Raw genomic sequence first — 19,453 nt, 5'->3', positions numbered from 1 at the left:
TGATGTCACCACATTTCTTAATATATTAAAAAAAAAAAAAAGTTGATAGATTGATAGTTCTCTTATTGATTGGGTATAATATTTGTGGATGTTGTAACATATATGTAGACAACACCCTACTACTTCACAATTGTCTATATTTTTTGTAAATTAGATAATTTTTATTTAAAATTTTAAGACTATGTTTGATTCCTATAAAATTTTAGGGAAAATGTAAAAAAATAGAAAATAAAGAACAAAAGTAGCAAAAAAGAAAAAGTGAAAAAAAATAAAAAATAAGTTTAAATTTAATAAATTATTTTTATACGTTTTTTAAACTTATTTTATTTATTTCTTTCTATTATAGTAAGATTAAATAATTTTAAAATGTATAAAATTTAAATAAATTTTAATTATATTTGATTTTCTTTTATATTTTCTATAGTGAAACTAAACATAAGAAAATAATTTTTCTTAATATTTTGTAGTATTTTTTGGAAACCAAATATAGCTTAAGGAAATAAAGATGGAAAGAAATAAAAAATATTATAGAGAATATCTAAAAAGAAACTACATGAAGACGGGGCACAACTTATATAAAGGGAGCATTGCTCACCTTCTTTACCTTTTAAAAAAGTTAGATTTCAAATCTCAAGCCAATAGTTTTTTTTTTTTTAAAATATGTCATGTAGGGATATTCATTATTGTGAATATTACGCAGCTTTGTTGGTTATTATTTTTGTAATTACCTATATTTTTTCTAGATTCAATAATTTCAACTTGAATTTTTAAGATGGTGGATATGCAAAACAATGACTAATATAAAGACTGTTAAGCACTAATAGGGATAACAATGGGGCGGGTTGCCCCCATCCCAATCCCACCCCGTTTATTCAAAATAATTCATATATTTGTCATATTTAAAAAATTAAACGGGACAGGACGGGGTGAAATGAGTATGAGAAATTCCCACCATTTAACTTTTTTTTTGAATATTTTAAAAAAAATTACTTTAAAATTTTTTAATTACATTAAAATAAATATATTTTATAAAAAATTAAATTATTATATTTTTTTATAACTTATTTTATTAAAAATATTTTATTATTATCTATATATTAAAAATAGTAAAATAAAAATTAAATTAATTTTATATATAATCGGGGTAAGGCAAGGCAATATCTAAACCCGTTCCAAACCTGCCATGTTTTTTTAAAAAAAATTTCAAACTCGTCCCAAATCTGTTTAGTTAAAATTGAAACCCGTTCTATTAGGGGTAGGATGAGTACCTAAAAAAACCCGTTTCATTACTATCCCTAAGTGTTAATCTCACCTGTTATAATTATAAAATAAAATTTGAAATTAATGATTTAATCTAAGTGCGTATGAGTACAATAATTTCTAAAAAGAAAATTAAAATATTTCTAAAGAATTTTTAAAAAGTTAAGATTATATTAGCCTAGGTTTCCCAAACTTGATTGGATTTAATTTTTTCAAAATTAGTGGAATCAATTGAGGTATATACAGGGGAATCTGTTGATCCTCATGTTTCTATTTATTGAGAACCGATTAAAATGCTCAAGATTGGCAAAACTAAATTTTCATTGGTTAAAGATTAGTTAAATCGATTGGACAACAGTAACCCCAACGACTAGTAGCCGCTTGACAGATTGACTGATCTATCAAACTTAAGTTGTATCTAATAACTAGTTTGGGGTTCTAAATTCTATTTAAATACTCTATACTTATATTAAAGTGGAAGAATTATAAATCATTCTTGAATATTATTTTAACCTTGGATGAGTGTTTTTTGATGTTGGTTGAATAATTAAAGATGATGTGAAGTTTTTATGACTTTTAATTCAACATGTAGTGATATTGCCATTTTCTCCTTGTTTTTTGGCCAAATGATTTGATGGAGTTTGATCCCGATGAGTAATCTTACAGTATCCCATATTTGTATTTGTAATATGAGATACAATAAGTAGTGAAATAATCTATTTTTTTTTATATTCTCTATATGAAATATGATAATTTTAAATAAGGATAACCGATTAAAATGGACAAAAATCCCTCAATATTGCAAAACTAACCTCCCCACTTATTTAAGTCTTAAAAATGACCCAACTCAGACAAAAATACCCATTCAGCTATCTTTTCAGGTCATTTTCCTTCCAACTCCAATTTTCCCTAGTGCTGTGTCTCTTCCTTACCCTGAAAACCCATTTGTTTCATCCATTAACCTACGAGAAAGAAATCACAAAAGACTTTTTCGTTTATTGTAAGAGAACAAAAAGGCAACACAACACAAGGAAAAAACAAAAAGTAAGTTTCACTGTTTCATTCTTTGATTTCAGTTTTTTGAACTGTACATATGAATCTTCATCCATGAAATGAGAAGAAACCCTACGTGTCTTATTTTGGTTCATTTTATTTTTTTTAAATCAAGCCCTATTTTTCATCTTTCTGATATTGTGTGTTGATTCAGTTCATGAAAATGGAGGAAGAAAAAAATTCGGTGATGAAAAATATGAAACAGAAGGGTATAAAATTTTGAGAAAAAAGAGAAGTGAAAGAAAGCAAGGTTTTGAAACCTTGTCATCGTCATCAGAAAATGAGAAGAAATCAACTGATTCAGTAAGCATTAATTTTCTACTTGAAATTTTGATTTTTAATTTTTTTTTTTACATTTTATCCCTTTTAATCAATTATCATTTTTTTTATGAAATTATTTTTCATGAATTGATAATCTAATTGTTGAAAATTTTCTCAGTGAGGTTATAGTCCAAGGTTTAAAGCAATATTTGAATGATTAGAAAAGACTAAACTTAACTACTATCAAGTTTACCATCAAAAGGTTTTGAAATTTTGTGTAATGAAGTTATTTGTTATGAATTTATAATGTATTTGAATATAATTTTTATGAATTTATTTTATCCAAATATTTAGAATTTTGATTTAAATATATATGTTAAGAAAAAACTGAACTTAACTGCTATCAAGTTCATTGTCAACAGGTTGCAATTTCAAAATGGTTTGGTTTTGTTTCAAATTTCAATAAACACTAGAATAATGTCTCCAATTTTTTGTAGCTGCAACTTAGTAAAATATAATAGCTTCAATTGCATTAGTAAAATAATATCTTTAGAATATTAGCATTTGACATGGCATTCTTAAATAATAGGAAAATAAAGTCTATGTTAAGAAGTAATACGAAATGAAGGATTTAACATAGTTGGATAAGTTTGGAAATATAATTTTGCTCAATTTATATTGATATTTTTACAATTTGCTATTATCTTATAGATTGACATTCCTCCTCCTCTCCCTATCTTTTATATCTAAAATACCTAAAGAGGAGTACTTTCCTGGAAAAATTGCATGTTTGTCTCACTTGGTAGCCATTGAAAATATTAAGAAGAAATTGACTGAACCACAATTGAAGATGTTTAGAAAATCATGTTTTGGTCATTTTTTACTCTTTCCCGAACTTAGATTTTTAGCCCAAATTGTTCATCAATTGTTGTTACGTCAATGTGAAACCAAAAAAGACAATAAAATATGGATTTTATTAAAGTCAAAGGGCTTAAGATTTAGTAAAGAAGAGTTTTGCATTGATTACGGGCTTGAGTTTTGGTCCTATTATAAAATGTGATAAAAAATCATTACAAATAAGGGACATATACTTTAAAGGAGAAAACAAGGTGCGTAATGATGAGTTGGAGAAAGTTTTTCTTTCTTAAAGAGAGGAAAAGAAAAAGAAAAAGAATAAGAAAAAAAAAGAATTTGAAGATAAAGAAGTGATAAAGTTGGCACTTTTCTATTTTTTAGAGCATGTTTTATTTGGGAAAGAAGGAAAAAATTTAATAGATATGGAATGAGTTGCTTTGGTTGATAATTTGGAGGCTTTTAACAAGTATCCATTGGGGGGAGGGGATTTGTTATGAGATGACACTATTTGGTTTGCAAAGAGCTTTGGAGAACCGGGTATCCAAACACTAATTGTTAGCACATTGATGTTGCCTTGTTTTTCCGGAAGCAACGAATAGAAAATCCTCATTTTTTTCCCCAAAAGTTTACCACAATGGATACTATGTTTTGGGTATGTGTAGTTTGAATTTTAGTTATCATTTTTAATTTTTTGTAATAATGAATCTTATAATCTTGGTTATTTATTTATGTATGTTAACTTTATTCTATATAGCAAAATGGATTAAGCATGTCAAGAAATGGAACCTATTCAAATTACCAGAGAATGACATTCTTATTGATTATGCCAATGGTTTGCAGCCTCTTTATTCTATCAAATGGCCTGATGTTGACATTGTGTATGTCCCCATCAATGTTCGGGTTAGTCACTGGGTATTAGGAGTTGTCCACCTTCATCGAAGGATTATATATGTATATGACTCATTGATGGGCATCAATAATAATGCAAGATTGCAAGTTTCCATTAAACCATTAACCACATTGTTGCCGCATATCTTAAATGCAATAGCATATTATGGGTTTCATGGTGACACAAAAGTTAACTACCAGGAATGGGAAATTGAACGGCTGTAAGATATTCCTCAACAAGAAAATGAGTAAGTGATCTTAAATTTACTTTCATATCTTATACACTTAATCCTTAATAATAGCCCTAACATTGATTATCTGTGTACCATGCAGTGATGATTGTGGCATGTTTGTTATCAAATATGTTGAATACTTAATGCACAACCATCCATTGAAGTCATTAACAAGTGCTCGAATGGACTGGTTTCGGGAAAAGATGGCAGCAGAGTTATTTTATATGAAATACTTGCCTATGTAATGAATTCATGTTGATATTTCACATTTTGATAATGTAGTTGGATGGTTTGTTATATGTAATTGGATAGCTTCATATATGTAGTTAGACATTTTGATAAATGTAGTTGGACAACTTGATATATATACTTGGATATTTTGATGAATGTTGTTCAATAGTTATGTATATAATTGACCTTTTAAACTAAACTTGACTGTTGTCAAGTTGTTATATGTACAAACTTGAAGGTAGTTAAGTCCACAGTCTTAATAGAACACCTGAACTTAACTACTATCAAGTTAACTGTGAACAAACCTAACAGATATTAAGTCGAAGTCTATTCCAGAATAACAGATTTAATCTGGACTTAACAGGTATCAAGTTGATCTTCTATAGACTCATAGGAAGTTGTGTCTACAATTGCCATTTTAACCTGAACTTAACTATTGTCAAGTTGTTTTATGAACAAACTTGAAGGTAGTGAAGTCCATAGTCTTTAGACAAAACCTGAACCTAACTATTGTCAAGTTGTTTTATGTACAAACTTAAAGGTAGTTAAGTTCACAGTCTTTAAAAAACCCTGAACTTAACTATTGTCAAGTTGTTTTATGTATAAACTTGAAGATAGTTAAGTCCACAATCTTTAGACAAAACCTGAACTTAACTATTGTCAACTTGTTTTATGTACCAACTTGTAGGTAGTTAAGTTCACAGTCTTTAAACAAAACCTGAACTTAACTATTGTCAAGTTGTTTTATGTATAAACTTGAAGGTAGTTAAGTCCACAGTCTTTAGACAAAACTTGAACTTAACTATTGTCAAGTTGTTTTATGTACCAACTTGAAGGCAGTTAAGTCAACAGTTTTTAGACAAAACCTGAATTTAACCATTGACAAGTTGTTTTATGTACAAACTTGAAGGTAGTTAAGTCTACAGTCTTCAGACAAAACCTGAACTTAACTATTGTCCAGTTCCTTATCAATAAACGTGAGAACAATTAAGTCCATAGTTTGAGAATAAATATGCAATTTTCATTCATACTTTGTACATAACTCATCATAACATATATGTACAAAAGTAACTCTATTTCTATGGGTATGCAAAAAAAGGGATCATTATTACAATATTCATCTCTATGCTTATCCTATCACCTTATACAAAAAGTAACTTACATTTCCATTCACATGGGTACCAAAAAAACAAAAAAGCTCACTATTACAATTTTCATTCCATATAAGTTCATAGAGTTCCAAAGTTATCATGATATCAAGGGATTGGTCGTTTGCATGTTTTCCAATTATGCCCATATTGACCACATCGACTACAACGAGATGTGCGCTTGCCCTCTCCACCAGAAGGAATTCTTACTTTCCTTGGTCTTCCTGTTGGGCGTCTCGTTTTAGGTGGTAACACAACTTTGTCATGAATATGATTAGGTACTAACCAATCTATTTCATTTCCAGTTGGATAAATACACTTTGAATATGAAGATAACAATGCTTTAGTAGTAAAATACTTGGAGTACAAAGTGTAACATGAAATGTTGTAAAATCTACAAGCAACAATAGCATGTGTACATGGAATATGATCAAGATCAAATTGTCGACATGTGCATGAACGAGTGTCTAAATTCACTTGAGCACTAATGCTAGCATAGTTAACATTACACTCCTTGGAGTTGATAGGTTCCACTAGATATGTTGCTGACATATTATACCTCGAATGAAGTTCTCCATCAGCCCACCTGGTAAGTTCAGTTGACATTGGCATTGCTTGTTGTTGATGAGTCACAAACCATTTTTGAAGTAAGTTTTTCAATTCTTCAACCAATTGCAAAACCGGAAGAAAGATCTCTATCATTTTTCAACACAACATTAAGGCTTTCAACGATCCATGTCGTCATGAAATTATATCTTTTTTTGGTAGAATATGAACGTGCCCATCGATCAACTCCTATATCCATCAAATATCTTTCTGTTCTTCGGTCCATCATATCTAGTTGCCCAAATATAAAATTAAACTTTGAAACACGATAAGCATGGGCAGCATCATGGAACAACTTATGAATTGCAAGATTCTTAAACTTTGTCTTCAAATTTTGTCCAACGTGATAAGTACAGACACCATGCCTCGCATGGGGAAATACTTTATGTACTACTTTCTCAATGCTACCATGTCAATTTGATATCACAAACAAATCATCAATGTGTCCAAGTGCATCATGCAATTTTTGTAAACACCACTCCCATGAGGCATCATTTTCTGAGTCACCAATCCCAAAGGCTAAAGGGTATATTTGATTGTTGCCATCTTTACACGCTACAATAAATAAAGTCCCTAAGTACTTTGCTTTCAAAAATGTCCCATCAATTGCAACCACAAGCCTTATTGATGTGTGAAACCCAACAAGAGATGCACCAATTGACATAAAAAAGTATTTGAATTGATTATCACAATCAATAACTATATCGGTAATGGTACCAGGATTTTTTTGCTCTAAAACATAGCAATATGATGGTAAAGTGTTATAAGACTCCTTAGGTGATCCCCTAATAGAACCTAGAGCAAGTTCTCTGGCTCTCCACGCCTTATCATAACTGATTTGAACGCCATACTGCTTTCGAATGTCTGCTACAATGTCTTTTGGTCGAAATTCACAACCAACCTCTTGATATGTTTCTCTTATACTTTCACCAATCAACCAACTACTTACATGTCGATTGTCACGAGACATCATATCTAACCCACAAGTGTGTGTTGAATAGAATTTCATTATTTGAAACATATTGGAAATCCCCAACTTGGTAGCATGAACTCGCCACTTGCATTCTTTATCAAAACATTCAATAAGAAATAACTTAGTAGTGGATTTAGTTGTTTTGAACTCAAACTTCCTTTTCAGAGCCATCATATACAATTTCCTTTGTAATTCTTTCTTACTTGAGTATATTTGGTGCTCTTCTAGATGGTCATCACTAATTCCACTAACTATAGGTTGTTGCATCATGTTTTGTCTTTCATTTGCTACATCTTCAATTATAGTGGGATTGTCATGTATGAAACCATCATTTATATCAATCATGGTCAAGATTTCTGCACTCTAAGCTGAACCAGTTCTGAATGAGCCAATTTGGGTCACTTGCTTATCATTAGTAGGGTTAGTATTCATCCTATAATTCTTCTCATTAATTGCAGTCTCATTCATGTTCCAATCATGAACTTTATACCCTTTAAGTGACTCATTTTGAAATCTTGGTCCAATTTCACCATCAACAGTAAGAGTTTCAATCGAATCACAATGAATGTGTTTACTTTTATGAATCAACATTGAGTCCCCATTCAATTCTTTATCAATCTCATAAGACATATGACATTCGGAATAAGAATTTCAAATTGATTTCTGATTATGATTATCAATTCTTTTTTCAACTGTGATACACAATGGAACATGCAGCTTACCATTTGTACAATTTAAACCAATAAAGAATTTCACATCCCCGTCATCAGTTAGTTGTATAGGACTTGTGGGTATGTTGGCATTGAATACATACTTCATTGAAATAAAACAATTTGTTGGACCTAGCTTCAGAATATGATGACCCCTAATAACTCTTTATATGATATAGTTTTCGAGATCTCAATGTCTTTGCCTTTACCTTTACTTCCTTCGAAATAGAAAGCATTTCCATCTCATACCCATTCTCCTTCATATAAAAGCATTATTCTTACTTCATCAACCACTGAAATAACAAAATAATTCAATTAGTGTCATCAACAAACAATATTAGAATACTTTTTAGTTACATCATAACATTAGCACCAATGAGTATGTATTAATTTTAAAAAACTCATTCATTATTGTGAAACCAAGGTTTGGTTAATCTTGATTTTGATGATAACAAAACAAGGTTTAGAACTAATAATCATATTTCAAGTGTGATTAGGCAAGACGAATTCCAAAGTGGCAATCCAAAGACAAGTCAAGCCAAAGAGAAATCATGATGAAGAAGACCACCTCAAAGAGAAGAGTTTTTCAAGACCAAAACTTCTTAAGATCTCTTTGTAAGGTTGTTGGTACACTATGAATTTTATGCATTTCATTCTTTATTTATGCACCAAAATTATCCAAGAGTAATATTGTTTTAAATATCTTAAGAATTGGATGATTTCATGTTTTGAACTAAAACCTTGTGTTAAATGATTTTCAAACTTGTGTTAAAAGGTTTTAAGTTGAAAAATGTTGAGTGTTGAGCCAAAAAAATAGCTCAACCGATCGACTAGTTGTGCTCGTCCGGTCGAGGACCGGTTGAGGGAGACCAAAAAGTTTCTCTCTCTTACAGTGGCCTTCTCTTCCCTGTCAAGGTTGAACCTCAATCAGTTGAGGTCCGATCGAGGTCCGGTTGAGGCCCAACGGTCACTTTTCCCAACGGCTAGTCAACCGGTCGACCCCTAGCTCGACCGGTCAAACCCCCAACGACTAGTTTGACTTTTTTCTTCTATAAAAAGGCTCCAATCTTCATTGTTTCATAAGCTTAACCTTCCCAAATTATTCTTGATTATATTTGAGCTTTGGAAGAGTGTTTTTTAGTGCACCATTGTTTTATAACTTGCATATCTTTAGTGCACCATTCAATCCTAGTTTTTCTTGTATATTTGAGCCTAAAGTTCTATTACTAGGATTTTGAGAGATCATTATTTGTATATCTTTGTGAGGAATTTTCTCAAGTGTGGGGTATCACTTGAGAGGTTGTTCAAGAGTGGGATATCTCTTGAAAAGTGTAAAGGGTGCTTGGAGCCAAAAGTCCAAGAGGGTGAATTGGAACCATAATCCAATTGTAAAGAGATTGGAAGCTTGGTTGAAGCTTCAAGATAGTGGAACCCTCACTCGGTTAGGAGGTTGAGGAGAGTGGACGTAGGCAAGGAAGTGCCGAACCACTATAAACTCTCGTGTTTGCACTTTCTCTTCCCTAACTCTTTTAAATTATATGCAATTGTCTTTATTTTGTTTATAATATACTTGCATATAATTGTCTCTTATTTTTGTATAGTTTAAATTTGTGAAAAAGATACCATCACCCTATTCACCCCCCCTCCTATAGGGTGATTACCATAAGTTGGATTAGCCTCAAATTTCTAACAATTATTACATACATATTATTTCATTACACATATATATCTATATATATATATATATATATATATATATTTTAATAAATAACAAATAAATAACATTATTAATCATCTTTACTACCTCAAATAATACCAATAATGCTATAGAAATACAATGTATATAGTTATTAAATAAATTCAGACATTGTAACTTTAAACTATTTTAAACAATAAAAATATATTTATTTACTAAAAGATTGGTTATGTTGTAATTCATTTAATGTCAAGGGTAATTTGCAAATGATTCAACTCAAATTGAGTATAATTAAATAAAATAACAATAATATAATGTTACTATAAAATAACTATATACAATCTTAACTTACGTCAAGTTCAACTTAATATCTGTAAAGTTTTGGTATATAACTAAAAAAGATAACTTTATATATTATATCAAAACTCTATTAACACATATATTTACATCTATATAAAGAACAAATATGCAAACAATACCAAAACCATCATAAAATTCCATAAGTTTTATTACTTACCATCATTTGATTTTTCCATATGGACAATGTTTCTCCACACGACACTTTTTAAGCTGATTGTTTCCTTCTTTTAATCCATTTTTTCATGGCTGTAAATGATATTAAAAAAATTATAACAATTTCAAACTTATTTAAATATTTACTACATCTCATTAAATGTTTGAAAATATTCAATAAATAAAACATGAAAGAAAAAAATATGGAAAAAATAAAAATAAACATACATTGTTTATCCAACCACAACTTAAAGCGCTTTAAGTTGAAGAAATTTGAAAAGAAACTGTGTGAGACTTGAAGAAATGCACTGAAAAAGAGAGAAACGGAATAACAGGAGAAAATGAAAAAAAAGGAGAAAGTGGAAGAAATAATAAAAAAGAGGTGAATGGAGGGAAATAAAATTAGAATGAGAGAGAAAAAAGAGTTGATGTACCTGAGGGGTATTTTTGTCCAAATTGGGTCATTTTAGAGGCTATTAAAAGTGGGGGGTTAGTTTTACAATATTGAGGGATTTTTGTCCCTTTTGATCAGTTTTCCCTTTTAAATATGTATTATATTTTTTTTTTCATTCATTTTTTTATTTTAATTTTTTATCACTCATTTTCTAAAATAAAAGTTTACAATTAAAAAATCAAACTTTTGATTGCAAGAAGAAAAGAACTTAACAATATGTATATAATAATAAAACCTAAATAATAGTGATATATAGTATTATTTAATATACAAAATATGTTTATATATTTAAAAATATAATATAACTTTTTTAATAAATTTTAAATATTGTAATCATTATGAATAAAAAATAAAAATGTATTAATTAACTTATAAACTACTTGCCATCTCAATTTTGTAGACCCAACATTTATTACTTGAAATAGGTTGGGTGGTGAATTGAATTGTGTTTGGTGAGTGGATGAGAAGTTTTATGATGGGGGCAAGTCCATAAGAGGTTTTCACCCATGGAAGTCTTAATCAAAATATAAACAAATCTCAATATCAAGAGCAAACATTGCATGCTTCCATTTGGGGGATTTTGGAATACAACCTTTATCTTTACATTATTATTGGGTATTTATTTATTAATACACATTATTTATTTATTAATACACATTATATATTTATCATGCATGCATCATTGATAGGTTTATCATTCTTCAAAGTTTCATTTAAAATTTTCATATTTTAAGATGACTGTTTTTTTTTTTAAAACAAAAATTCTATATTAATATTTAAAATCCCAATTAGATAATTTCGTCTGTGTTAATAATAAGTTTATAAAATAAAATTTCTATTTTGAGAGGAAACTTCTTTAAAAGCAATGCTTGTATACGCATTAGTTTTCAATAGATATTTTTTCGAGGTCTCGCACATGGTTTACTTAGAATATTGAGACTTATTGTTTCAATAATATAAACCAACTTGGGTTGGTAGGTGGATTTTTTTTAAAATCTATTTATTTATTTACTTGTACTATACCCGTAACTAATCTTGTACAAGGCATCTTTTTCTTTTCTGTTTTTTGTTTCTATTTATTTTTATCATTTTGTATCAGAAAAATATAATATCAAAAAGTGGCTTGCAAATAAGTGATGATTAATCCCAATTATCATGTAGTAAAAAAAGGATTTATTTATATCTAAATCCTAAATCCCTTTTTTTATTATACTAAAAGAGCATTTGGTAAACATTTAAGTGGATTTTATGTTAAATTATTCCTAAATGTTGATTTAAATTTTATTATTTGTTTTTATTTTAAGTATTAATAATGATAGGCAAAGTTAATTTAACATTTATTCTAAATAATAAAATTGACATAATTACCGTTATTAATTTTGACTAATATTTATTCTTATTGATTTTAATTAATATTTATTTTTCTTAATATTAAATAATAAATTTATTTTTTTAAATAACTATATTTAAAGTACTTTAGATAGTCAAGTTAATTGATAATATTTATATTAAAAAAAAATGAATCATGAACGTAGAATCATGGTTGTAAAATATATTTTTATCGTAGTCAGCAAATGAGATAAAAAAGATTTGATAAAAATAAATTAATTATTTTAACTTATTACTTAAAAATATTTTTAATTTTAAGTATATAATATTAAATTATTTTATCAAATATACGTAATCTATTTAATGATTTTTTTATTATATTATTTTTCTCCCATGATATTTTTAAGAATCAAATGTAATCTTAATTATCATAATTTTTTATTTGAATGGTCTATGCATTTTTTTTTTTTTTTTTGTGTGGTTTCATGTATATAAAACCTTAGCTACATTGCAAAAGAGATTTGTTATGCATTATATATCATTGTATTTCTTTAGGTATTAAAAAGTTCAAGGTAGAAAGATTCATACTCGTATTTATTAAGTTGGGTGACGTTGGAAACATTCTCTCTGAAAGCATATACACTTGTAAAACAAGGGAAAGTTATGCTTATAGTGGATGGCATGCACAGGCTGAGGAGAGCATATATGTAGGTTGGGCTATCAGCACATAGCAATAAATTTGTCTGATAGAAACTGGTCAGAAGAATCACAGACATGATTCATAACAATGAGGAAGACTTGCATGGCATGCAAGTATTTTATAAGGTTTACATCTTGGAAAGTTGTCTGCTTAAAAAAACAAAAATTATACCAATTATATTTTAAAATTAAAGAATATAAAATATTTAACTCATTATAAAGTTAATTACAAGGCTATATGGTTATTTTCAAGTAAACTTAAAAGAGAGAAAAAAAAAAATAGGTTCGACAAATCCTACTTTTAGACAAGGGTGGGTAATCATTTTTAATATAGGTTGAGTTTAAGTAAAGTTTTTTTAACTCAAACTCAATTTGACTAATATTTAGACTAAGGTTTGGATAATTTAAGTAATTTAATTTAATATTTTTATATTAGTTATAATTTATATAATCTTACATTAAAGTATTCATTTTATTTATTCTCTTTTTTATTTTTGAGAAAAAAAATATTAAATATAATTTTATAATATATATTTTTATTTTTTATAAAGATATATAAATTTATTTTTACTTTTTTGTTATTATATTGAAATTGTATCCAATTTACTATTTAGATTTTGGTATAAATATATATGTATATATAAAAAAACATTGTGAATGGATTATAAATTATATGACTTGATCGATTTGACCTCTTGATTATAATCCAACCAACCAACCTAATCTCAACCTAAACTTAAAAAAATAATATTAGGTTATGTTAAGTTGTTTGTAGCCTAATGTTACTATATACTTTCCCTGTTACTGCAACCTAATCTCAACCTTTTGGGGCATATGCCTCAAACCCCACACACCCATTGACGTTAGCATCATGAAGGTCGATTGATTGTTACGGTGAAAAGTGTATAGTATAATAAGACTTACCATAACTCAACACTAATAATATTCATTTTATTTATTTTTTAATTTTAAGAAAATAATATTAAATTGTAATTACTCTATCTCATTTTTCTAAAAAGATATATAAATTTATTTTTTATTTTTAATTACTATCTTGAAATAGTCTCCTTAATTATTTAAATTTTAATATAAATATATTGAATAAATTTAAAAAATGAAGATTTTACTACGGACAACTTGATAAGTATTTTCTTTAAAAAATGAGATTGAGTTAGACTTAGATTGACTACAACCCTTTCGAATTATAGTCCTAATATTTTTACTATGTTTTTCACATTTTCTAAAAATAAGTTCTAAGACACTAAATTTCAAAATTTTTCAAAAAAAAAAAAATTTGTACCAAAGCTTCAAAGAAAATAGTTTCTCATTGAAATATATATTGTAGAAGACTGGTTTTCCTTCCTGATTTGGATTTTAAAATTCCATGCATCTCACTTTGATTACAAACCCAAGGGAAGCCGCATATAAAAACAAACCGAGTATTAGAAAGAAAAAAAGAATTATTAACAAATCTTAATATCAAATACAAACAACAATCACTAAATTTACATGATTCTCAAGAATCTTGGGCATGTCCATGTAAGAAAGATGAAGTACAACAAAGAAGAAGGGTAGAATAAACGACTCATGTTTCATCCAAAAATTACAACCTCAAAATAGACAAATATTAGAAAATGATTCCATCAAAGTAACATAAAATTATGTTGTCATTGAAGAAACATAGAAGGACAACTAATAGAAAGGATGTAAGGAGATTTGAGCGGCAATTTGTAGTAATTGAAAGTTGATACTAGATTTGAATTCTACTTCTATTTAGAAGCTAAATACACTTCCACAACATGCAAGGAGATTCCAAAACCTTTAAATAAACCAACTGGTTCTTTAAGGCATGATTGAAGCTTCCAAAAGTGCCAGAAGTGGAGATCAATTTTTGAATCCATTCTTCCTCTCTTAATCAACCACCCTCTTATTTCATAAGTTGTTTAATGATCGAGCTTTTGTATGCCAACAATGAGTGACATTATGAAATATGAGGTTGTCTTCCAGTAAAAATCAGTCCCAAGCATAGTTTGATTAAACTTGATTCTCACCTATAATTCCGTTGAAAAAAAGAGTTAGTTTAAGAATGATAACTCCAACACTAATATGTAAATTGTACGGTAAAAGACTCATGACACTCCTTTAAAGCATCTTGAACATACAGATCAATCATCTTGGATTGACTTACATTATTTTAGAACATGAATAATGTCATAAATATATAGTACAACAACAAACCAAATAAAGTATGTACTTTATTTTTCAATTTCGATATTAAAGGAATAGTATAAGAATGAACTAAAAGGAAACACTAATTGTCATAAAGAACAATGTGACAATTGATAATGAAGGCTTACCCTATATACCTCATCAAAATGGTTAATTGTTCCTGCTTTGAGGCCAAAGATGTAGCTCATTTTTTTTTCCTACAAATAATCATACGAAATTAATTTTCTAAAATCCATTAGATTAAAAGTAAAATCTATAACAATTTTTGAGATACGAATGAACCTTTGCTATGTATGCTGCATATGCAGCAATTCTTGTTTCAGTTCATCATCACTCAAACTATTTGGAGAGATCAATCCCTAATGAAGGAGATTATGAACGACATGCTTTGATGGAAAGACTTACACTAATGGATAATGGAGATTGTTATAATCAACTACGAATGGGAAAGGATGCATTCGCAAGACTAGTAAACATTCTTCGGGGAACAAGTCGTATTAGAAATAGTGCACATAGTAATGTAGAAGAACAAGTTGCCAAATTCCTTCACATTGTTGGTCATAATTTAAGGAATAGAACTATGAAATTTTATTTCAAGCATTCTAGTGAAACTATTAGTCGTCACTTTCATCAAGTTCTTAGAGCTATAATGTCTTTAGATGATGTCTTCTTAAAGCAGCCTGATGGATTAAAGTGTCCTCAAGAAATCAAGGACAATACCAAATTTTGGCCCTACTTTAAGGTAAACTTACTTATCTAATAAACATCATTAGAATATTATTTATATTTCAAAATAAACTAATAATTTTGTTTCTTTATAGGATTGCATAGGGGTGATTGATGGGTCACATTTTTGTGTAAAAGTGTCAAATGATGTTGTACAAAGGTATCGAGGGCGAAAGTACCATCCAACACAAAATGTTTTAGCAACATGTTCCTTTGACTTGAAGTTCACATATGTTTTACTTGGTTGGGAAGGATCTGCATCAGACTCAAGAATCTTAGATAATGCATTAATGAGAGATTTTGATAAATTAATTGTTCCACAAGGTGATTATTGGTGATTATATAATAATTTATTAGCTCAAGTGACTATTACTAATAACAAAGATCCTTTGTCTATGCTTCTTAGGTAAATATTATTTGGTTGATGCGGGTTTTCAGCTAAAAACTGGATTTCTTACCCCATATAGAAGCACTCGTTACCATTTAAAAGAGTATAGTGTTCATCAACCAAAAAATGCTCGAGAGGTTTTCAACCTTTGACGCTTGTCCTTGAGAAATGCAATTGAAAGAGCATTTGGTATTTTGAAGAAAAGGTTTCCAATAATAGCTAGTGGGACGGAGCCACATTACCCTGTTGACACACAATTTGATATTATACTAGCATGTTGTATCCTCCATAACTATCTCATGGGTGTTGATCCAGATGAAAGGTTAATAGCAGAGGTCGATAGAGAGCTTTTAAGCGAAGAAGCAGAGTTTGAATCAATGGTCTTGAGTTTAGCTGAAAAATGCAAGAAATGAGAAATCTTAAGGGAGAAAATAGCCATGGATATGTGGAAATATTACAATAGAAACCGTTGATGAGTCCTTTTATTTTAGGGTTTTTTTCTTGTATAGTTTTTTGTGTTTCATATTAAGTACGATGATTGTATTTAGAACTATAACTCTTCTAGTTAAAATCACACTTTGAATGAGTCACAATGAAGTTATTATTATATCTCCTCCTCTTGACTTTTCATTTTAAACACACACACACACACACACACACACACACACACACACACACACACATATATATATATATATATGTATATATACATATATGTATGTATATATGTATTATTATTTTAGATGGAACATAGTGAAGGCTTTGAAGTACACAAAAGTGTAAGTGAAAAAAGAAACTTGACTTGGATTGATAAAAAGGACAACTTTTTGGTTGATCGATTAATGGAGCAAATGCATAAAGGGCAAAAGATAGGAGGAGTCTTCACCAAGACAACTTATGCAATGGTTGCGCGAGAAATTGGGGAAAATTTTGAATTGAGTTGTAACTCCGAGCACATAAAAAATAAAATAAAAATTTAAAAAAAAAACTTTTATGCTGCTCAAGAAGTTGTACAAAATGGTAGTGGATTTCGTTTCAATGAATCAACTCAAATGATCGAAGCTACCACAGAAGTATGGACTACTTACACTAAGGTGACTTAATTATTATTTTTGAGTTATTATAAATAAAAATTTTGCATGTAATGTATAGTTATAAATTTCTAATAGACATTATTAGAATTGAACTCGAGTTTTGTTAATATTTCTTTTTTCTGATGTTAAAAGGCACACCCAGGAGCATCTCAGCTCAGATACAAACCTATTAGAAATTATGATAAGTCGTCCATTCTTTTTGGAGAAGATCGAGCAACAGGAAGTCTTGCTGTAGGTGCAAAAGAAAGATAACTTCATTGGGCCCAGGAACAAGATTTGGATGGCACAATTCCATTAGGATCATCACAACATGGGATCAGAGATGAAACATTTGCTTTTGTTGAAAATGAAGCAACAACTGAGACATTTTTCTCATCTGCAGATGCATCTGTTTCTGCACCAAAGTCAAACAAAGAAACAAAAAAGCGAAAAGCAAAATATGCTGACATTGTAAGTGAAGAATTGAGGTCAATTAGAGTTGGAATGGATGCAGTTGTTGCGGCTCTTGATAGAAACAACCTTCAAAATTATACAAAAGAGCAATTGTTTGAAGAGATTGCTAAGATTGGAGGCATGAGTGATGTATCTCATATGAAAGCATATCAAGCTCTTATTGGTGATGTGAGTGCAGCTCGAGCCTTCCTTGCTTGTCCAATTGATAGCGTAAGCTTTGGTTGTCAGTTAAATTTGGACCTACTTTTTTGTATGCCTAATTTGAGATGGAGATTATTTTTATTTTTAGTTTTAGTTTTGTTTTAGGGCTATACGTGAAGTTTTGATATCAAAACTCATGGATGATAGTTGACTATTAGAAATTGATCTATTATATTTTTAGACTTATGAAGACTTTTTTTATTCATCTATCTTTTCAGCATGTTATTCAATTATTCCTTTGTTTGGTTAGCTGAAAAATGGAGGAAATTATGCTTTTTTTTGGTTTAGACCAGCTTGTTGTTTCTTGAGTTTTCGATAATTTACAAATTGAATTTCAAATTCTGGACTTCTTCTTTTATTGAATTCTCTGATTATCTACGTTTTTGCGGCTACCGAATAGAGCACAGAGTTTAGTTTGATTGTCTTAGGTGCTTAAGGTGATATGTTTTGTATAGATAGCATCATGGGGTTGTGGAGTGGCACTCTGTATAGTTGGCTAATTTCAATGGCTGGCTGCTGTTAGAAGTTGTGTAAACCAACTTAAGGATAATCAAATCTGCAGCTACTTTTACCTTAGTTTTGATACCTGTTTTGGTTTTAGTTTGAGAATTGAGAACTTTTTCTGGGGGTGGTTTAGAAGCAGCTGGTTGAGATTCTTATGGTCTTGCTAATATAGAATTATTACTTGCCATCCTCTAACTACTGTTGATGTTGTTGAAACTGTAGATGCTTCTGATCAAAAGCCAGGTGATCAGACATTGGCTTTATACTGATAGGAGATTCCGATTCCAACTGGGCCTCAGCTCTACTTGAAAGAGTGTTCACTGCTGATCTTGAGTCAGTGCTCTCTCCTCTTGACTTTGAACTTCCCTGAGTTGAAAACTGAAACAAAAGCCCACCAAAATTTTCAAATGGGTATTCAAAAACACCTTAAGAATAGCCTCACTTTTCAAGTGCGGTATGTCCCCAAGGATCATCTAAAAGATCATCAAAAGAGAGAATGATGCCTTTTGAAATGGGTATTGAAGAAACTGTGATAAAAAGTAGTATATTTTATATAGTAGTTTTTTATTTTTAAATTTAGATTTAGAAAATCCTTTTTAATTTTGAATTTTAAATTTTGATTCTGAAAATCCTTTTGAATTTTTTAAGAGCTTTTTATTAGCTATAAATGTTCCCTTGAAAATAAAAAATAGTTATTACTTGTATATTTTATTTGTATTACATGAGGAAAATTTTATACATAAATCTTATAATTATTAATAAAAAAAATAATAGTAGAGACTTTTTATGAGCAATGTTTTATGTTGAAAAATTCACATTTATCAACAGTTTTTTTATTGGATTAATTTCTTTTATCATTCAACAAATTGATAACCATTTAAGACAAATTGTTGATTTTATTTTTCTTCTATTTTTCCTTACTTTTTTTTTTCCCTTGAATTTTCCATGG

This window comes from Vitis vinifera, chromosome 13, assembly GCF_030704535.1.
Source record: "Vitis vinifera cultivar Pinot Noir 40024 chromosome 13, ASM3070453v1".
NCBI lineage: Eukaryota > Viridiplantae > Streptophyta > Magnoliopsida > Vitales > Vitaceae > Vitis > Vitis vinifera.
This window is presented reverse-complemented; position numbering follows the sequence as displayed.